This window comes from Protopterus annectens, chromosome 4.part0 (assembly GCF_019279795.1).
Source record: "Protopterus annectens isolate FY-2018-M chromosome 4.part0, PAN1.0, whole genome shotgun sequence".
In the NCBI taxonomy this organism is placed as follows: domain Eukaryota; kingdom Metazoa; phylum Chordata; order Ceratodontiformes; family Protopteridae; genus Protopterus; species Protopterus annectens.
In genome coordinates, this window is record NC_056733.1 from 580,877,607 (window position 1) to 580,892,602 (window position 14,996).

Sequence of the window (14,996 nt, forward strand, 5' to 3'; positions counted from 1 at the left end):
TTCTGGGTCAGCAGCAGGGTTTTTGTAAAGAAATTTATGAGTCAGGAACCCTGTAGTATCTGTCTGGCTTAACTGGAGCTGGTGGTAAAGAATCAGGAGACAGACTAGACTCTGAAAATACATCATCTACAATGTCTAATACAGGAGGAATAGCAAGGGGCCTGTGCTGAAGTAATAGAAGGAAGTCTCTGAGCCTTTTCTTGGATTCTGAGTAATCTTGGCTCTCACAATGGAAATGCTCCCTCATAGTATGCAGGGTCTCCCCAAAAGAATAATCCTCAGGAGGAGAGGCTGAAGGGATAGATTTCTTCAGCATCAGAATCCTCATAGGGAGGAAGGGAATATTCCTGTTCAGAAGAGGAATCAGAGGAAATGGAAACCTGATCTGAAGATTCATATGCTATCTCTTGCCTAGGCCTCTTATCAGGAGGGGGATGGGAACCCCTGATCAAAGTAATTAGGTCTTCAGCCATTTTAAGCATCTGTTTTTTAGGCATGGAGGCCTGTCCAGGAGATTGATGTACTTGTTTCTTTGTCTTTAGAGCTGCTTTAGTCTTTGCCTTTGAAGCTGAAGTTGGCTTTACATATAACTGTGTAGGTCTGAAAACACCCTCAGAAGCCGATGCCTGCTCAGCGGCTCCGGACCCATCTGAGGGAATAGTTTCCAAGTGTCCAATACCTTGAGTTTCCAGACGCCTAGCCGGCTCCACGTAGGAGTCGGTAGCGGGCGTCAGGGGCTGCGAAAGCACCTCACTGAGAACCGGCAACAAGCCTAACCGAAGCCTCGTCGGTTTTGGACCTTGGATGCCTGAAAGACAAGAAAGACTGAAGAAAATGGCGTCGGCTGCATCTTTTATACCCCTGGCACTCTGACTTCAGGGAGGAGGCGACAGCAACCGACGCCGGACCTAGACTTTGGAACTCAGGCCGACTGCGGGTAGCCTGCCAGCAGGATAACCAAAATGTAATGACTGCAACAGTGAAACACGAACATCTGCCTGAAACCAAACAAATCACAGCCAAAAAACACCAACACAAATAACGAAAGCCAACCGAAAGCACAATAAGGTTGGACACTATTGAGCTATAGATAAAATAACTGGATAGTGGGTAAGTACTGCCACTCAGGCAGTGTGAAATTTGAACATCTACTGCTACAGGCAAGCAGGACTGTACTGTGTTCATTATTCACAATGCCTTGGTGGCATATGGGTAGATTCCCAAAGCTTAGTCTACCTCTGAGGAGGAAAATAAGGAACCAGACGCCTCTGCAGAATAGTCTTCACAAAGCCTGCTCTAGAAATCTTTATGGAAAATCCGATAAGCTTTGCCAACCATGAGAGCTTGCAGATGTCAGAACAATAAGTAAAACAGTTTTCCTGAGTGATAAACTTCAAATCAGCCTGAAAGGCATGTTCAATAGGAAATAAGGTCAATTTTTCTTGAACAAAGTTGAGATCCCAAGGAGGATGAATTTGCTTTTGAGAGGCTCTCACTTGCAACACTACCTTCATACACTGGATGACCAAAAAAACAGATGTAATAGGAGGATCCACAGACAGACAAGCTCAAATGGCTGCAAAATGCACCCTGACATATGCAGCTCACACAAATATTTATAAACCAGAGGAGTAGACACCATATAGGATCCTCTGATAAGTTTGCCACCCCCCACCCAAAACTTCTTCCGCTTGCAAATATAAGATTTTGTAGCTGCAGGTTTTATTTATTAATTTATTTCAGTTGGATAACCAGGGAAGTCCACTGGGCCAAGAACAGCCCGTTTTCAGTGGAGGCCCAGGAAGAAAACCTCCAATGACTATTACAAACATACACAAAGCAATAGTCACTGTTTTCACAATAGTCACAGTTTTCTTGCTTCCTTCAATACCTGCTGTACATCCACATGGAAAAAGTGCCTAAAGGGTATCAACAAAGACTCATTCAGGTTGTCAGTAACAATTGCTATACTTTGGGATGTACCAGTCACTTTCACGTCAACACTGTATGAGCAGATCCAGAGTGTAAGGAAGCTTGTTGTAATTGCCATTGCCCAATTTTATTAAAAGGGAAAAAACACCTTTGCCTACAACAAAAAGGGTTCACCACTTTGATCTCTGGTAATTCTTTCTAAATCTTCAGAAGTGCCGTGGGCATCTGTGGAAAGGCTGGAAATACATAAAGGAACATTCCTGGAAAAGAGAACCAGAATGTTTCTGTCCTCCAGGCAAGGCTGGAAGGATGTCTTGGACAGTTTTTTTTTCCAACTGTATGTTTTGAAAGGAGGTAAACAGAGGTATATGAAGTGTTTCCCACATATGGATCAAATCCAGGCAGACGTTTGTCCACGGTTTCTACTCGTGAGGATCTGCTCGGCATCTGTTAAGTCTGTCTGCTACTGCATTTTGCTCTGATGGGATATATGAGGCCTGATGCATCAGAGAATGTTGAAATGTTCCCAGGTCATCACTGCCATCTGGCAAAGAAGGTATGATCTTGTACCTCCTATTTGTTCAGGTACCACATGACTGTAGTGTTGTCTGTGACCAATAAAAGGGGACCTAGAGACCATAAGTGGTGAAGAACTTTAAAGGTATAAATCACTGCTAACATTTCTTTGATGTTTAAGTGCTTTGTAACATCTGAAGAATCTCACTTGCCTTTATGTGAACTTCCCCGACACTACTCTCCATGCAAAATCTGACAAGTCCATGGACTGAATGAACTGGGGTCCAGAAGGAGAAGGGTAGACATCTGACCCTTCCACCACTGTAACTCATTTCACAAAATCCAGCACTGGCATCTGGGAGGTATTGGTTCCAACAATTCTTTAAGTACATAATGAGCAAATTAAAATAAAATGTTAACACACTCATATATAGATATGAATACATATATAGATACAGCTGTCTTTATAGTGCACTCTCTATACACAGACACACACACACACACACACACACTTTTTTTTTAAAGAAAACAAAAAAAAAATCAAAAGTATATAATAATAAAGAGGAAGCGAAGTTCCCAAAAGGATCTTATCAGAACCTGAAAGCTGTAATCCACAAGTGAATGCTGCTAAGGAGATTCAATTGTGTGAGTCCTACATGTTGTACTAAAAAGACTGAATAACTGACTTTCTGAAATAGGGGCTATGCTTTCTCTGATGGGAGAGGCTTAGCCAATCTCCCTATAACAGAGAATCACAGGAGGTAATTCTGAGCTCTTGAAAACTGCTAGTGTGGGTTTGTGCAGGCACACAACCCCACATGCCACTGAGACACTGTGAATGATGAACATCCAATAGGTATTGGTTTGTGGTAGCTGTCACTTACCCGCATTTGTTGTACCACTAGGCATTAGTGTATCTAAATATAGGAGAGGGGTAAAGCCACTAAATGTGGTGTGTGCAGAGAAGCTTTTCCACCTGCAAATACAGTTGTCTGAAATATGTTTAGGGTTGATATTAGGATATTATTCAAAAAATACACTGCCTATTTTGGTTAGTCGCTCATTATTGTTAGACACTCTAAGCGCAGAATATTTCTGTAGTATGTAGATACTACTTACAATATACACATGCTTTAATCTTAAAATCCACACAAGTCACTTCATTCACAAAAAATTCAACTGCTAAATAAACAAGAAATACTATTCTTTAAAAACTGGAAAAATCTACAAAGAATAATTTTGTAAAAATAGATGGAAAGCATACTTTGAAATAAGCTGTAGAAAGTTTCTTTGGGGGTTCCAAAGAACAGTGTTACCATTCCACAGCTGTGCATTCTAAAGCCACTGTAAAATCCCAACTACTACAAAATATCACAAGCAAGCTACCTACACAAACAGATAACCCAACTGCAGTGAACACCTTTCAAGAAATAAATCCAGAATATTTTGAAGTGTTCTTTCCTTCCTTATACTAAGAAACTAAATGATGGTCCACAAGTGACATCAGCATGGTCACTGTGAATGTGCAAATACATTCATCTTGAAGTGAATGTATATATGTGTGTTTTTCATTAAAAATAAACCTTTTTTATTTTACAGACATTCAAGCCAATATTCTAGAAATGAGGCTGACCAAAAATTGGTGGTGACTACAAGCTGGACAGTGCTACCCACTTATCCACTGACGCCAAAATGCTCCAACAAAGGCTGCTATACGCACATACCTAGTATACTGAAAATGGTCTCAAACTAAATTCAGAAAAGTGCAGCACAGCAGCATTTCTCAAACAAGTTTCTCCTGCCTCATGTGTTATAAGTGGTGCTCCTCTTCAGACAGATACATTCATAAGAGACCTGAATGCTTATGTGAACAACTCTCTCTTATTCAATCATCATTTTGTCTGGTCCAGTTAATTTCCAAGGGATTATTGTCAAGGTCCAAAGAAGTCATCTTACCACCATACTGTTTCCTTATCAAACCAGCCATTGAAACAATTCTACCTTTGGCGTGGAAAGTACAGTTTTGTACCTACCATAAATGTAGAGGTTCGAGGGCTATTACAGCTGCAGTAATCACATATGGGTTTTCAGCCGTCAGGCGTCCCCTCGTCGGCCGAATTCCAAAGTCTTGGTCCGGCGTCGGTTGTCGTCGCGTACTCTTCTGACATCAGGAAGGCTAGAGTATATAAGACACAGCCGACGCCATCTTCTTCAGTCTTTCTTGCCCCAGATGTCAGGTGCCCCAGAAGGAAGGCAATACATAAATAAATCTAATCCATAAAAGTAAGCAAATAATACATAGCAGGATAACCCAGTCAGTAGGTATGAAGAGGTATTCAGACCCCAAGGTCTTACCAAGTGGGGAAGGAGGGTGGGAAACCTGTACTGCAGCTGTAATAGCCCTCGAACATCTACATTTATGGTAGGTACAAAACTGTACTATGTTCATCGTGCATTACAGCTGCAGTAATCACATATGGGTAGAATCCCAAAGCTATGCATAGGGTGGTAGGTACTATGGAACTGGGTTGAGCTAGAATGCCCTGCAACACTGCAGTGGCAAAGCCTGCTCTTGTTCTGGAGTATAAAGGCAGATGGTAGTGTTTTGTGAAGGTATGTACAGAACTCCAAGTGGCTGCCTCCAAGATATCATTAGTAGGCACTCCTCTGAGGAAGGCTGTAGAGGTGGCTGTGGCCCTAGTGGAGTGAGTGATACCAGTAGGGACAAGCTTTCCATGATAGGAATAACAAAGCATGCAGTGACCAATCCACTTGGAAATGGTCTGTTTGGTAACAGGTTCCCTTGACCCCACAGCATAGGAAGGAGTTGATTCTGAAGGATTTGGTTCTGTCCAAGTAATAACGTAGCTGCCTATGGATGTCTAAAGAGCCTTTCCCCTTTGTTTTGCCTAGATACCACTGGGAAACCCTGTCCTGATGGAAGATGAGGAATACCGCCATGAGCTGTAACTCAGCTGAAGTGATGGCCAGTAGAAAAGCTGTTTCCAGGACAAATATTGCAATTCTGTTAAAGCAGCAGGTTCAAAGGGAGGTAATGTCATTTTTTTCTAGTCGTGGGTTAAGGTCCCAAGCAACTGGCTGCTGTTTCCCTTGGTCTCTTATGTTCTTCTTCCTCTGAACTGAGGAACTGTGGGAGTGGGTGTGAAGGGAGGAGGAGGATCCATGTTGAATTCTGCAGAAGATGGAGATTGCATTTTGATTGAGAAAAAAAAAAAAGTCCATTGCTCAAAAGTCTGCCAGTACTGCAAAATCTGAGGTAGGTTCAATTTTCTAGGGTCCTGCCCTCGCTTTTCATTCAACCTGCAAAACCCAATTTATGTGGAGTAAGCTTTTCTAGTAGAAATTCTGGTTCAAAATGACATCCTGCACCTCTTTGGAGAGTAGAGTCTGATGTGAAGCTAAGGAATTTTCCATGCAGCGAGACTGAGAGTTTTCAGCTGACTGTGAAGGGTTTTGAAATTGTTCTCGCGTCAGCAGAGAGGAGTGTTAGAGGCAGGGGCCGAGAGGGAGTGTGTCAGGCTCCTCAGGAGTGGATACCAGTGTTGTCTCGGCCAGTCTGGAGCAATAAGTATCATCCTCGGCTTGTCTGTTCTTACTTTCAAAAGTACCTTGGGCAGGAGAGGTAGAAGTGGGAATGCATAAACTGACCAAGTTGTCCATGTGAAGGAAAGAGGTCCACTTTCCAGGCCTTTAGGTGGAAGGTCCTTGAGCAAAACCTTTTTAATTGATGGTTTCTGTGGGAGGCAAAAAGATCTATATCTGACCTTCCCCACGCTTGAACAATCTTTGTAAACACCTGTGGATGTAGCTTCCATTTGTGAGGATCTGTCATATGTCTGCTCAGAGTGTCTGCCAGTGTGTTTTCCATTCCTGGCAGGTACTGTGCCTGAAGTTCTATTTGTCTTTCCAAGCCAGGTTCAAAGAGTCATGGCTAGTCTGCACAAGGGGTATGAATGAGTTCCTCCTTGTTTGTTTATGTACCACATTACTGTGGTGTTGTCTGTTCTTATGAGCAGTTGTCCTGGATGCAGGAATTCTCTGAACGCTGAGATTGCATTTATTACTGCCAGCATTTCTTTTGATTGATGTGAAGGTGCTTTTTCTTTTGGGCCATCTGCTGCCTGCTGTCCTTCATCCTTCATGTCGCTCCCCCCCCCGTAGTCTGAAGCGTCGTGGTTATGACTTGTGTAGCTTGAGGCCTGCAGAATGGGAGGCCTGCGTTTTTAGCATGCATCTTGGGCCCACCATATGAATTGGGAGGCCCTGCGTTTACTCATGCTTGTACCCACATATTTGAAGACAGGGAATTATTGGAATCTCCGCTTCAAGCTGTGACTGTGTTGAGACCATAGATTTTTAGGTACAATTGAAGTTTCCTCATGTGCAGCTTTAGCATGGGGATTAGAAGAATGCAAGATGCCATGAATCCCAGAGCCTGCAGGATTTTCCTTGCAGTAAGCCTGGTACTTTTTGCAAGTATTTTGAAGTACTGAGATAATTGCCCTTGTTTTTCTGGCGTAAGGTAGGCCCATCTGGGTGTTTGTGTCCAAGTTGGCACCCAGGAAGGTTATTTTCTGAGAGGGTGTTAGCTTTGATTTCTCCTTGTTGATGGTGTATCCCAGAGAAAGCAGTAACCGTATCACATATGCCAGGTGTTTCAGAAGTATGTGTTTGCTGTCCGCTTGAATCAGGCAGTCGTCCAGATAAGGGTAAATTTGTATCCCTTGAAGTCTGCAGTATGCAATCACTGATGCCAGGCACTTGGTGAATACTCTGGGCGCAGTAGATAAGCCAAAGGGCAATGCAGAGAATTGATAGTGGTTTGAACCTGCAAGAAATCTGAGGTATCTTCTGCAACTTTGTCTGATTGGGACATGCAGGTATGCCTCCTTGAGGTCCAATGTTACCAGCCAGAACCCCTTGCCCAGCATGGGAAGGAGTTGCTGTAATGTGAGCATCTTGAATTTTGGCACGAGAAGAAATGTGTTTAGTTACTACATACAGCCCTGCTTGATTTGTGAGGTAAACACTAGTAGGTATGTGCAATGACTGGCAAGAACTTTTTAAGTATGTCTGCTGAAAGGTGTATATAGCTAGGCATCTTATAATTCCAATGACTGCTTGCCTAGCATTGTTCTCCATTTTTTTGGCTATGCTCAGAAATGTTTCTTGATGCAGATCATGCCATTTGTGGAGGTCCATCAGGTTTCTGCTGAAGTGATCCGGTAGAAAGTTTTGAGCACCTGGAAGGTATTGTATCAAAAGGTGTAACCACAGAGAGAGAGCTGTCTCCCTAGCTTGCATTGCTAGGCGACATAGAGGGTAGGAGTGAGAAACCCCCCCCCCCCTCCACCAATTTGTTTATGTACTACATGACTATGGTATTGTCTGTTTTTACTAATAGGACTCCTGCTTTCCATTTTTCTCTGAATGCTAACATGTCTTTTTGTACTGCCATTAGCTCCTTCCAGTTTATATGTTTGTCTCTGAACTGGTTTTCCCACTTTCCTTGGATCTGGAAGTAATTGAAATGGACTCCCCAGGCTGTCTCCAATGCATCTGTGGTGAGAGTTTGCTCTTGGGGTGTGAACCTGAAAAGGAGGCCTTGGTTCTGAGCACAAACTTATGCCCACCATGCAAATTTCTCACTGCAAGGAATCAGATGCATCATGGTTGAGAGAGGCTGTGCATGCAGGCACCACACGTTTTTGAGGTACCACTGGAGCTTCCTCATGTATAGCCTGACAGGGGGACCATGAGGATGCCAGATGCTATGTAGCCCAATGCTTTGAGAAACTCCTTGGCTGATAGGCATTGTCTCTGCATGATATTTAGGAAGTTCCATATCAGGAAAGAGACCTTGTAAGAAGGTAAGAATGCCTTTAGTAAGGATGAGTCCAGAACAGCTCCCAGGAAGTCAATCCTAGTAGAAGATACTATGTTTGATTTGTGATGATTTATGGTGAAGCCCAGGAAGGTCAAGAGATTCTGGGTAAACACCAGGTCTAAGTGGAGTTTTAAAAGATTCATGGCCTGTATTAGGCAATCGTCCAGATAGGGGTAAAATTTAGACCCCTCTGTTCTTGCAAAAGGTGATTAAACAGGCTAGGCACTTTGTGCAGACCCTGGGAGTGGCAGACAAGCCAAAGGACAGAACACAAAATTGATGGTGACAAGTACCTGCTCTAAAGTCTAAAAAGCTTCTGTGTAATTCTTGTATGAGAATATGCAAGTAGGTGTTTTTAAGATACAGGGTGAGGAACCAGCAGGAACTGATTGAAGGCAGACAGGTCTAGAATGGGACACCAAGAACCTTCCTTCCAGAGAACCAAGAACAGCCTGAAGTAGAAACCCTTTCCTTTTTGGTGTTTTGGAACTGGTTCCATTGAGCCCTGGGAACACAAATTCCAACTCTGGGAAAGGGCCTCTGTCCTTTGTTTTCAGGGGAATGTCTGGATGGCCTGAGCACTTCAGTGTCTCTCTGATCCTCAGTCTGTAGCCATTTGAAATAATGTTTAGAACACCCAGCTGTCCAAAGTGATGAGAGACCAACTTTCCTTGAAAAGGAATAGTCTTCTTCCTAGTCTTGTGGGGGAGGCAAGGGAAGGGGTGTCAGAGAGACTGGGATGGAGAAGTCATTGTTAATCTCTGCCAGGGGCCCTTTGGCCTAGACCCCCATGTCTGGAAGTGTTTGTAGTCTACTGCCTGGGTCTTTGTTGTTGTTGTTGCCTTTGTGTCTTTCCCTATGCCGTTCTTTGCTAGAGGGGTAGTTCCTACTCAGTCTAGGAGGCTGAACCTGAAGGAAGTGTTTAACAATTTGCTTGGATTCAGCTTTGTCCTCCATCTTTTTAAGTACAGCCTCAGCTTTGGGTGCACACAGGAAATCCTTGTCTAGAGGGGTATTCAAAAGATTAGACTTGACATGCTCAGGGAAGGACTGTTCCCTTAGCCTTGCATGTCTTCTAATTAACAGCATCAGTAGCTGTAGCCCAGATGGAAATGTCCACAGCATCACAGCCACAGTGTAAAGAATGCCTAGCAACTTGAAATCTAAAGAGACATAGGTCCAGTAATTCTTTGGAAAGATTCTAGTCTTCAACAGTTTTAAATTTTTGGTTCAACTGATCCAAAATAGTCTGGTGGTATTTAAACATGTGGAACTGACAGTTAAGGGCCCTCATAGCTAAGGTGACAAAGGTGCAAACTTTTTTTCCAAATCTATCAAGAGCCATACTTTTTATCAGTGGCCAGAGGGTTTTTGAGGAGCTATCCCTAGCCCCTTTGGGTCCTGGGGTCACAACCTCTGGGACAGCAGAGGGGTTCTTTAAGGGATGCTTATGAGAGTCCAGTACGCTATAAAACCTGTCTGGTTTTCGAGGGGCTGGGGAAGGGAGTCTGGATTCAAAGAGAAGTCCAAGAAAACATCCTCCTCAACCTCTAAAATTGGAGGTATGGTAAGAGGCTTGTGTTCTTGTTGATAACTTTGTGTGTGGGAGCCAATAGGCCTAGGTATAGAAAAGGAGGAAGAACCCTTCTTTGGGGTAGTTCTTGGTTTGGGCCTAGATACATCTGCAATTCAATGCCAGTGTCTCAGGAGGAATGTCAGCTGGAGTTGTTTGACACTACAAAGGAGCATCACCTGTTAAAGTGCGTTCATCAGAAGCAGAGACCTGCAGAGCAGCCCTGGACCCAACTGATGAACCAGGTCCTAAGATTCTGTGGACGTTGAGGGCCCTGACTGAGGACTGCACCACCACCATAGTTGTGGAAGGCAGCTGGGAAAATGCCTCACCTTCTTCAGCTATCATGAACCTGGAAGAACTAGCTGATGGACAGTGACTATCGTCTTGAGGTCCTAAGCCTGGGTTGTTTTTCTTTATCCCTTTTGCTCTTAGGGAGCTCAGCTTCGGATCAATTGGTGTATGCCACTGGATGCTAAGAATCTGATGCAATGCTAAAATGCCTAGCTAATATCTCGGCCCTACCCCTAATAGTTCTACACTTGAAATGCGCACAAAGACACGTTGTCTGGACCTAAAGAGTTGACACAAAAAGAATGGAAGTGTTGGTGTGGAGTCTGCTTACCACAACGGAGAAAATTATTGACTTTCTCTGACATGAGTCAAAAAATGTTGAAAGGGTTCCCCCCAATGGGTTACTAAGCTTTCAGAAGACTTCTCTCTGGTGCAGACTGACTGGAACTCTGTTTTAGGCTCTTGGTGTTTTCTCCTGTCTACCTGATGAATCTGGGCATCTGGGGGCAATGCAGCAATTGCTTCATATACACAGACAACCCTCTCCTCCTACCACCCCAACACTACAACCTGTGAGAGATGCACTTATATAGCCAAACTGGAAGCAAAACTCTCTTCACCCAAGACTGGGCTAGACAGTCAAAAGGAGAAGGTGAACACTTACACCACACCACACTCATCATACAGTCCATCATAACCTACACCACCAAAACACACACCTACATTTGCGGAGGCTCTCAATAAAAATCTGCTCAAGCAACAGAGACCTCCAAAGCAGAAACGCATGCAACCTCCACCCCCCAACACAACCCAAATGACACAAAGGCCACAAACTCAGTGTGCCACTCAACCACAGCCCATAAGGCATAGCAATGTACCCAACACTCTAGTCATTGGTGACTATGGTCAGGCACACTGATGTTCCACTCACCAGACTAAACAAGGAGAAAGTTACTGTCAGCTGCCTGTCGGGTGCCACAGTCCGCCATATAACGCATGCACTCAGGTCACTCCACAACAAGTACAAATATGACTCTGTCATTGTCCATGTTGGTGTGAATGACCTGAGAAGTACCTCTCTGGACTACATGAAAAAAGACATGAAGGAGCTCTCCAATCTTGTAGCCCAGGCAGGTATAACCCTAGCCTTGAGTAGCATCCTGCCATCACCCATAATGATACCACAGTACAAGGACGAAATGATTGGCTTCAACAATTGGCTAAGCTTCTGGTGTCATTCTAAGGGGATTCAGTATCTGTCTGCCTGGGATGACATGATCGACAGACCATGATGCTTTGCCAGAGATGGCCTGCACATGTCACCCTTGGGATTCTGGTTCAAATGACAAATTCACCACCGTAACAGGTACAAGCAAGAAAAATCTAAGGGCAATGCTACTCAATGCTAGAAGTCTAAACTTCAAAATGCATTCACTCGAGACACTCCTTAAAATGGAGAACATCGACATCTGTGCAGTGACAGAGACATGGTTCAAGGCTCCAGAGAGCACCCCTGCATTACCAGGCTATAATTCATACCACACCTTTCAGCCACCTAACCTGGACCAAAACACTAAAGGTGGAGGCGTGTCCATACTCATTAAGGATATCCACACTTCCAGGCTAGTTGTTCAGCATAATGCATCCGAGATTATCAAAGTGCAACTAACTTTGGGCAAGACCACAATCCAAATTGCAACTTGCTACAGACCCCCCACCATGCCCTAGGATTCCCACTCCTCATTTCTTGATACACTGGAAAATATAGGGTACAACCCAACAACCTAATAATTGGTGATTTCAACTACCCCACCATTAACTAGGAAAACTACTCATGTACCAACTCTTTTGCTCAACGTTTTCTGGAATTCATAAATTTCAATGCCTAGGATCAAATTATCCACACCCACACCAGGGGCAGCAATAGCCTAGACCTAGTCATTACCAACATGGGCAACCTGTGTTCCACACCAGAGGTCAATTCTGCGTTGGTCAGATCCGACCACAAGCTAATCAGCCTAGACAGCCACATTCCACCCCTACACGCCATTAGGGAAACCACAGTAAAAAATTTCTCCAAAGCCAACTTCACACTTCTTAAGACAGAAGTGGCAAACTTCATGACACCCATGCAAACGGACAACAGAGGTACGACTGCTGAATCCTACACAAATGCACTTTATAAGCACTTACACGAGTGCATGGATCATGTTATCCCTAACAGAACCAAGAAGCTATCCTCCAAAAAAAAGAAGCCAACCTGGTGGTCCCCTGCCATAAACAAACTCTACAACAGAAGAAAGAAACTGTTGCAAAAAAAGAGTAAAATCCCATGACTGGAAGAACTCCCTGGTCAGCCTCAGTAAGAAGCTGGAATCCCTCAGAAAATCCTCCAAAGTTAGTTATGAAAACAAAATCGCCACTGATTCTAAAGAAAACCACAAACCATTCTATACCTATGTCAAGAATCTCAATGGCAACACTCAGATCTGCTCTGAGTTAAAGCACAATGGCACTAAACATACAGAACCAACTGATATTGCCAACATCCTGACAGATAGGTTCAGTGCTAACTTTACCCCCTCCCCACCCCCTAAAGGGCCCATCTCTATACTGGAAGAATGCAAAGTTCCTGTAATCACAGCTGCACATGTAAAAATCACACTCTCCAAAGCCAAGAACACAGCATCCATGGGACCTGACAACATCCCAGGCTGTGTTCTACATGAAGTACAGAATGAACTGGCACCGCACCTAAGGACCATGTTCAATCATAGCCTCACCTCAGGCTTTGTGCCCACTGAATGGCACACAGCAACAGTTATCCCACTCCACAAAGGGGGAGCCACCACAAACCCCGGGAACTACCGCCCCATTAGGCTAACGAGCCTGGTTTGCAAGGCCATGGAATGTATCATCATGGAACTTATAAACAAAGACATTGATAATCTTCAGACTCTGGACCCCACCCAGTTCGGGTTTGTAAAAGGCAGATCATGTCTCCTAAACCTGACTGATTTCCTTGAAGCAGTCACCAAAGCCGTAGAAGAGGGTAAGGTGATTCACACAGCCTATCTAGATCTCGCCAAGGCTTTTGACACCATCCCCCACTCTGGAATTGTAAATAAACTCACTAAACTAGGTACAAATCCCTATGTCACAAAATGGGTTGCCAACTGTCCCCCCTGACAGAACCCACACTGTGAAAGTAGCAGACTCCAAATCCGACTTCAGACCAGTGACAAGTGGAGTACCACAGGGTTCAGTCCTGGGTCCTCTCCTGTTTGGTATCTACTTTTCTGAAGTACAGGCTAACACAGAAGGCCTTTGGCTAACGATGTTCACAGACGACTGCAAACTAGGAGCCATAACTGAAACTCCTAATGATGTGGACATCCTACTAAAGGGCCTCACTGAGACAGATGCCTGGTGTCAAAGCCATGGCCTCAAGCTCAATGCCAAAAAGTGCATGGTCATCCCTTTGGTAAAAACTCTGCACCCATGAGCTACCACACAGGTGGTAGTCTACTTAACACCCAAAGTGTGATAAGAGATCTTGGGACACAGCTGGACATTAGTCTCTCCTTTGATAATCACATTGCCACAGTAGTCAGGAAATCCTTCTACGTGGCACACCTCATCACAAAAGGTTTCTCATCCAGGAAAAAAAAGAGGTCATTGTTCCCCTCAACTAGTCACTCATTTGACCTATTATAGAGTACAACGCCCCTCTTGGTATGTATCTCACAAGACATCTACAACAACTGGAAAGGCCACAGAAATACCTCACAAAGAGGATTACCGGCCTCAAACAGATGTCCTACGCAGACCGTCTCAAAAAACTCCAGCTTTACTCCATCGCATATCACCTACTCAGAGGCATCTCTGCCTAACATACAAAGCTATGTCAAACCCAGAACTGTTGGACATGCTCCACTTAAAGAAATTCCAATCCCTCCGAGTTACACGCTCTAGGGACCTAAACCTTATCACCACAATAAATAGAACATGCTGGAGGGATAGATTCCTGTCCCAGAGACTTCTCATACTCTGGAACAAACTACCTATCTATAACAAAGCTCCTCATTAGCACCCTTCAAGAAAAATCTTGATGATTGGATGAGAAATAGGAAATTCACCCCGGGGATCACCTCTTTGGCTCTGCTCAACAAGGGCACAGGAAAATAATTTTCTTGGGTGGCGAAAGCCAGGGTACCTTTTTGGCTAGGCTTGTATAGGCCCTAGGGCCGATAGCCTAGTACCTACCTATGAACCTAAAAGACTGACATCATGATGTTGGCTTCCTATATACCAGAGTGCACTGACCTAGATCAGGGCATCCAGCAGCTGTTCGAGGAGGGAGATTTTTTTTTTCTGGTAGTTGGGCCAGCCAAGGGCTTTCACGGCAGGAAATCCCACAAGTCAGGACTACAACAGTGAAACACGATGAATGCCATCCATATCTTAAAATGAATGTTATTGTTACTGGAGGTAAATGAAGCATTATTTTGGAAAAGCTTGTGTTTTACTGTGATTTTGTTTATAAAGCATTATTTCATGGTTTCAGTGCCTTTTCATTCTATTTGGTATTGTTTTTTTCCTCTGGTGGACTGAATTTATCAGCAGTGGCAGTTACTGGAGTTATTTGCTAGATTATGAAACACCTGTGTTTCAATAGCTCATACTGCCATTAGGCTTTTAGGTGATGTCATACATGGGGGGTATCCATCTTTACAAGGAAAAATGTGGCCAAATTATGCTTTTGTCTAGACA

The 14,996-nt window shown here is 43.9% G+C and overlaps 1 protein-coding gene across 2 annotated transcripts in view; it reads right to left on the reverse strand.

Moving 5' to 3' along the window:
• Positions 1–14,996, reverse strand: part of UBE3B (ubiquitin protein ligase E3B) — a 2,006,489-nt gene that overhangs the window by 1,062,314 nt on the left and 929,179 nt on the right. The window lies entirely within an intron of this gene.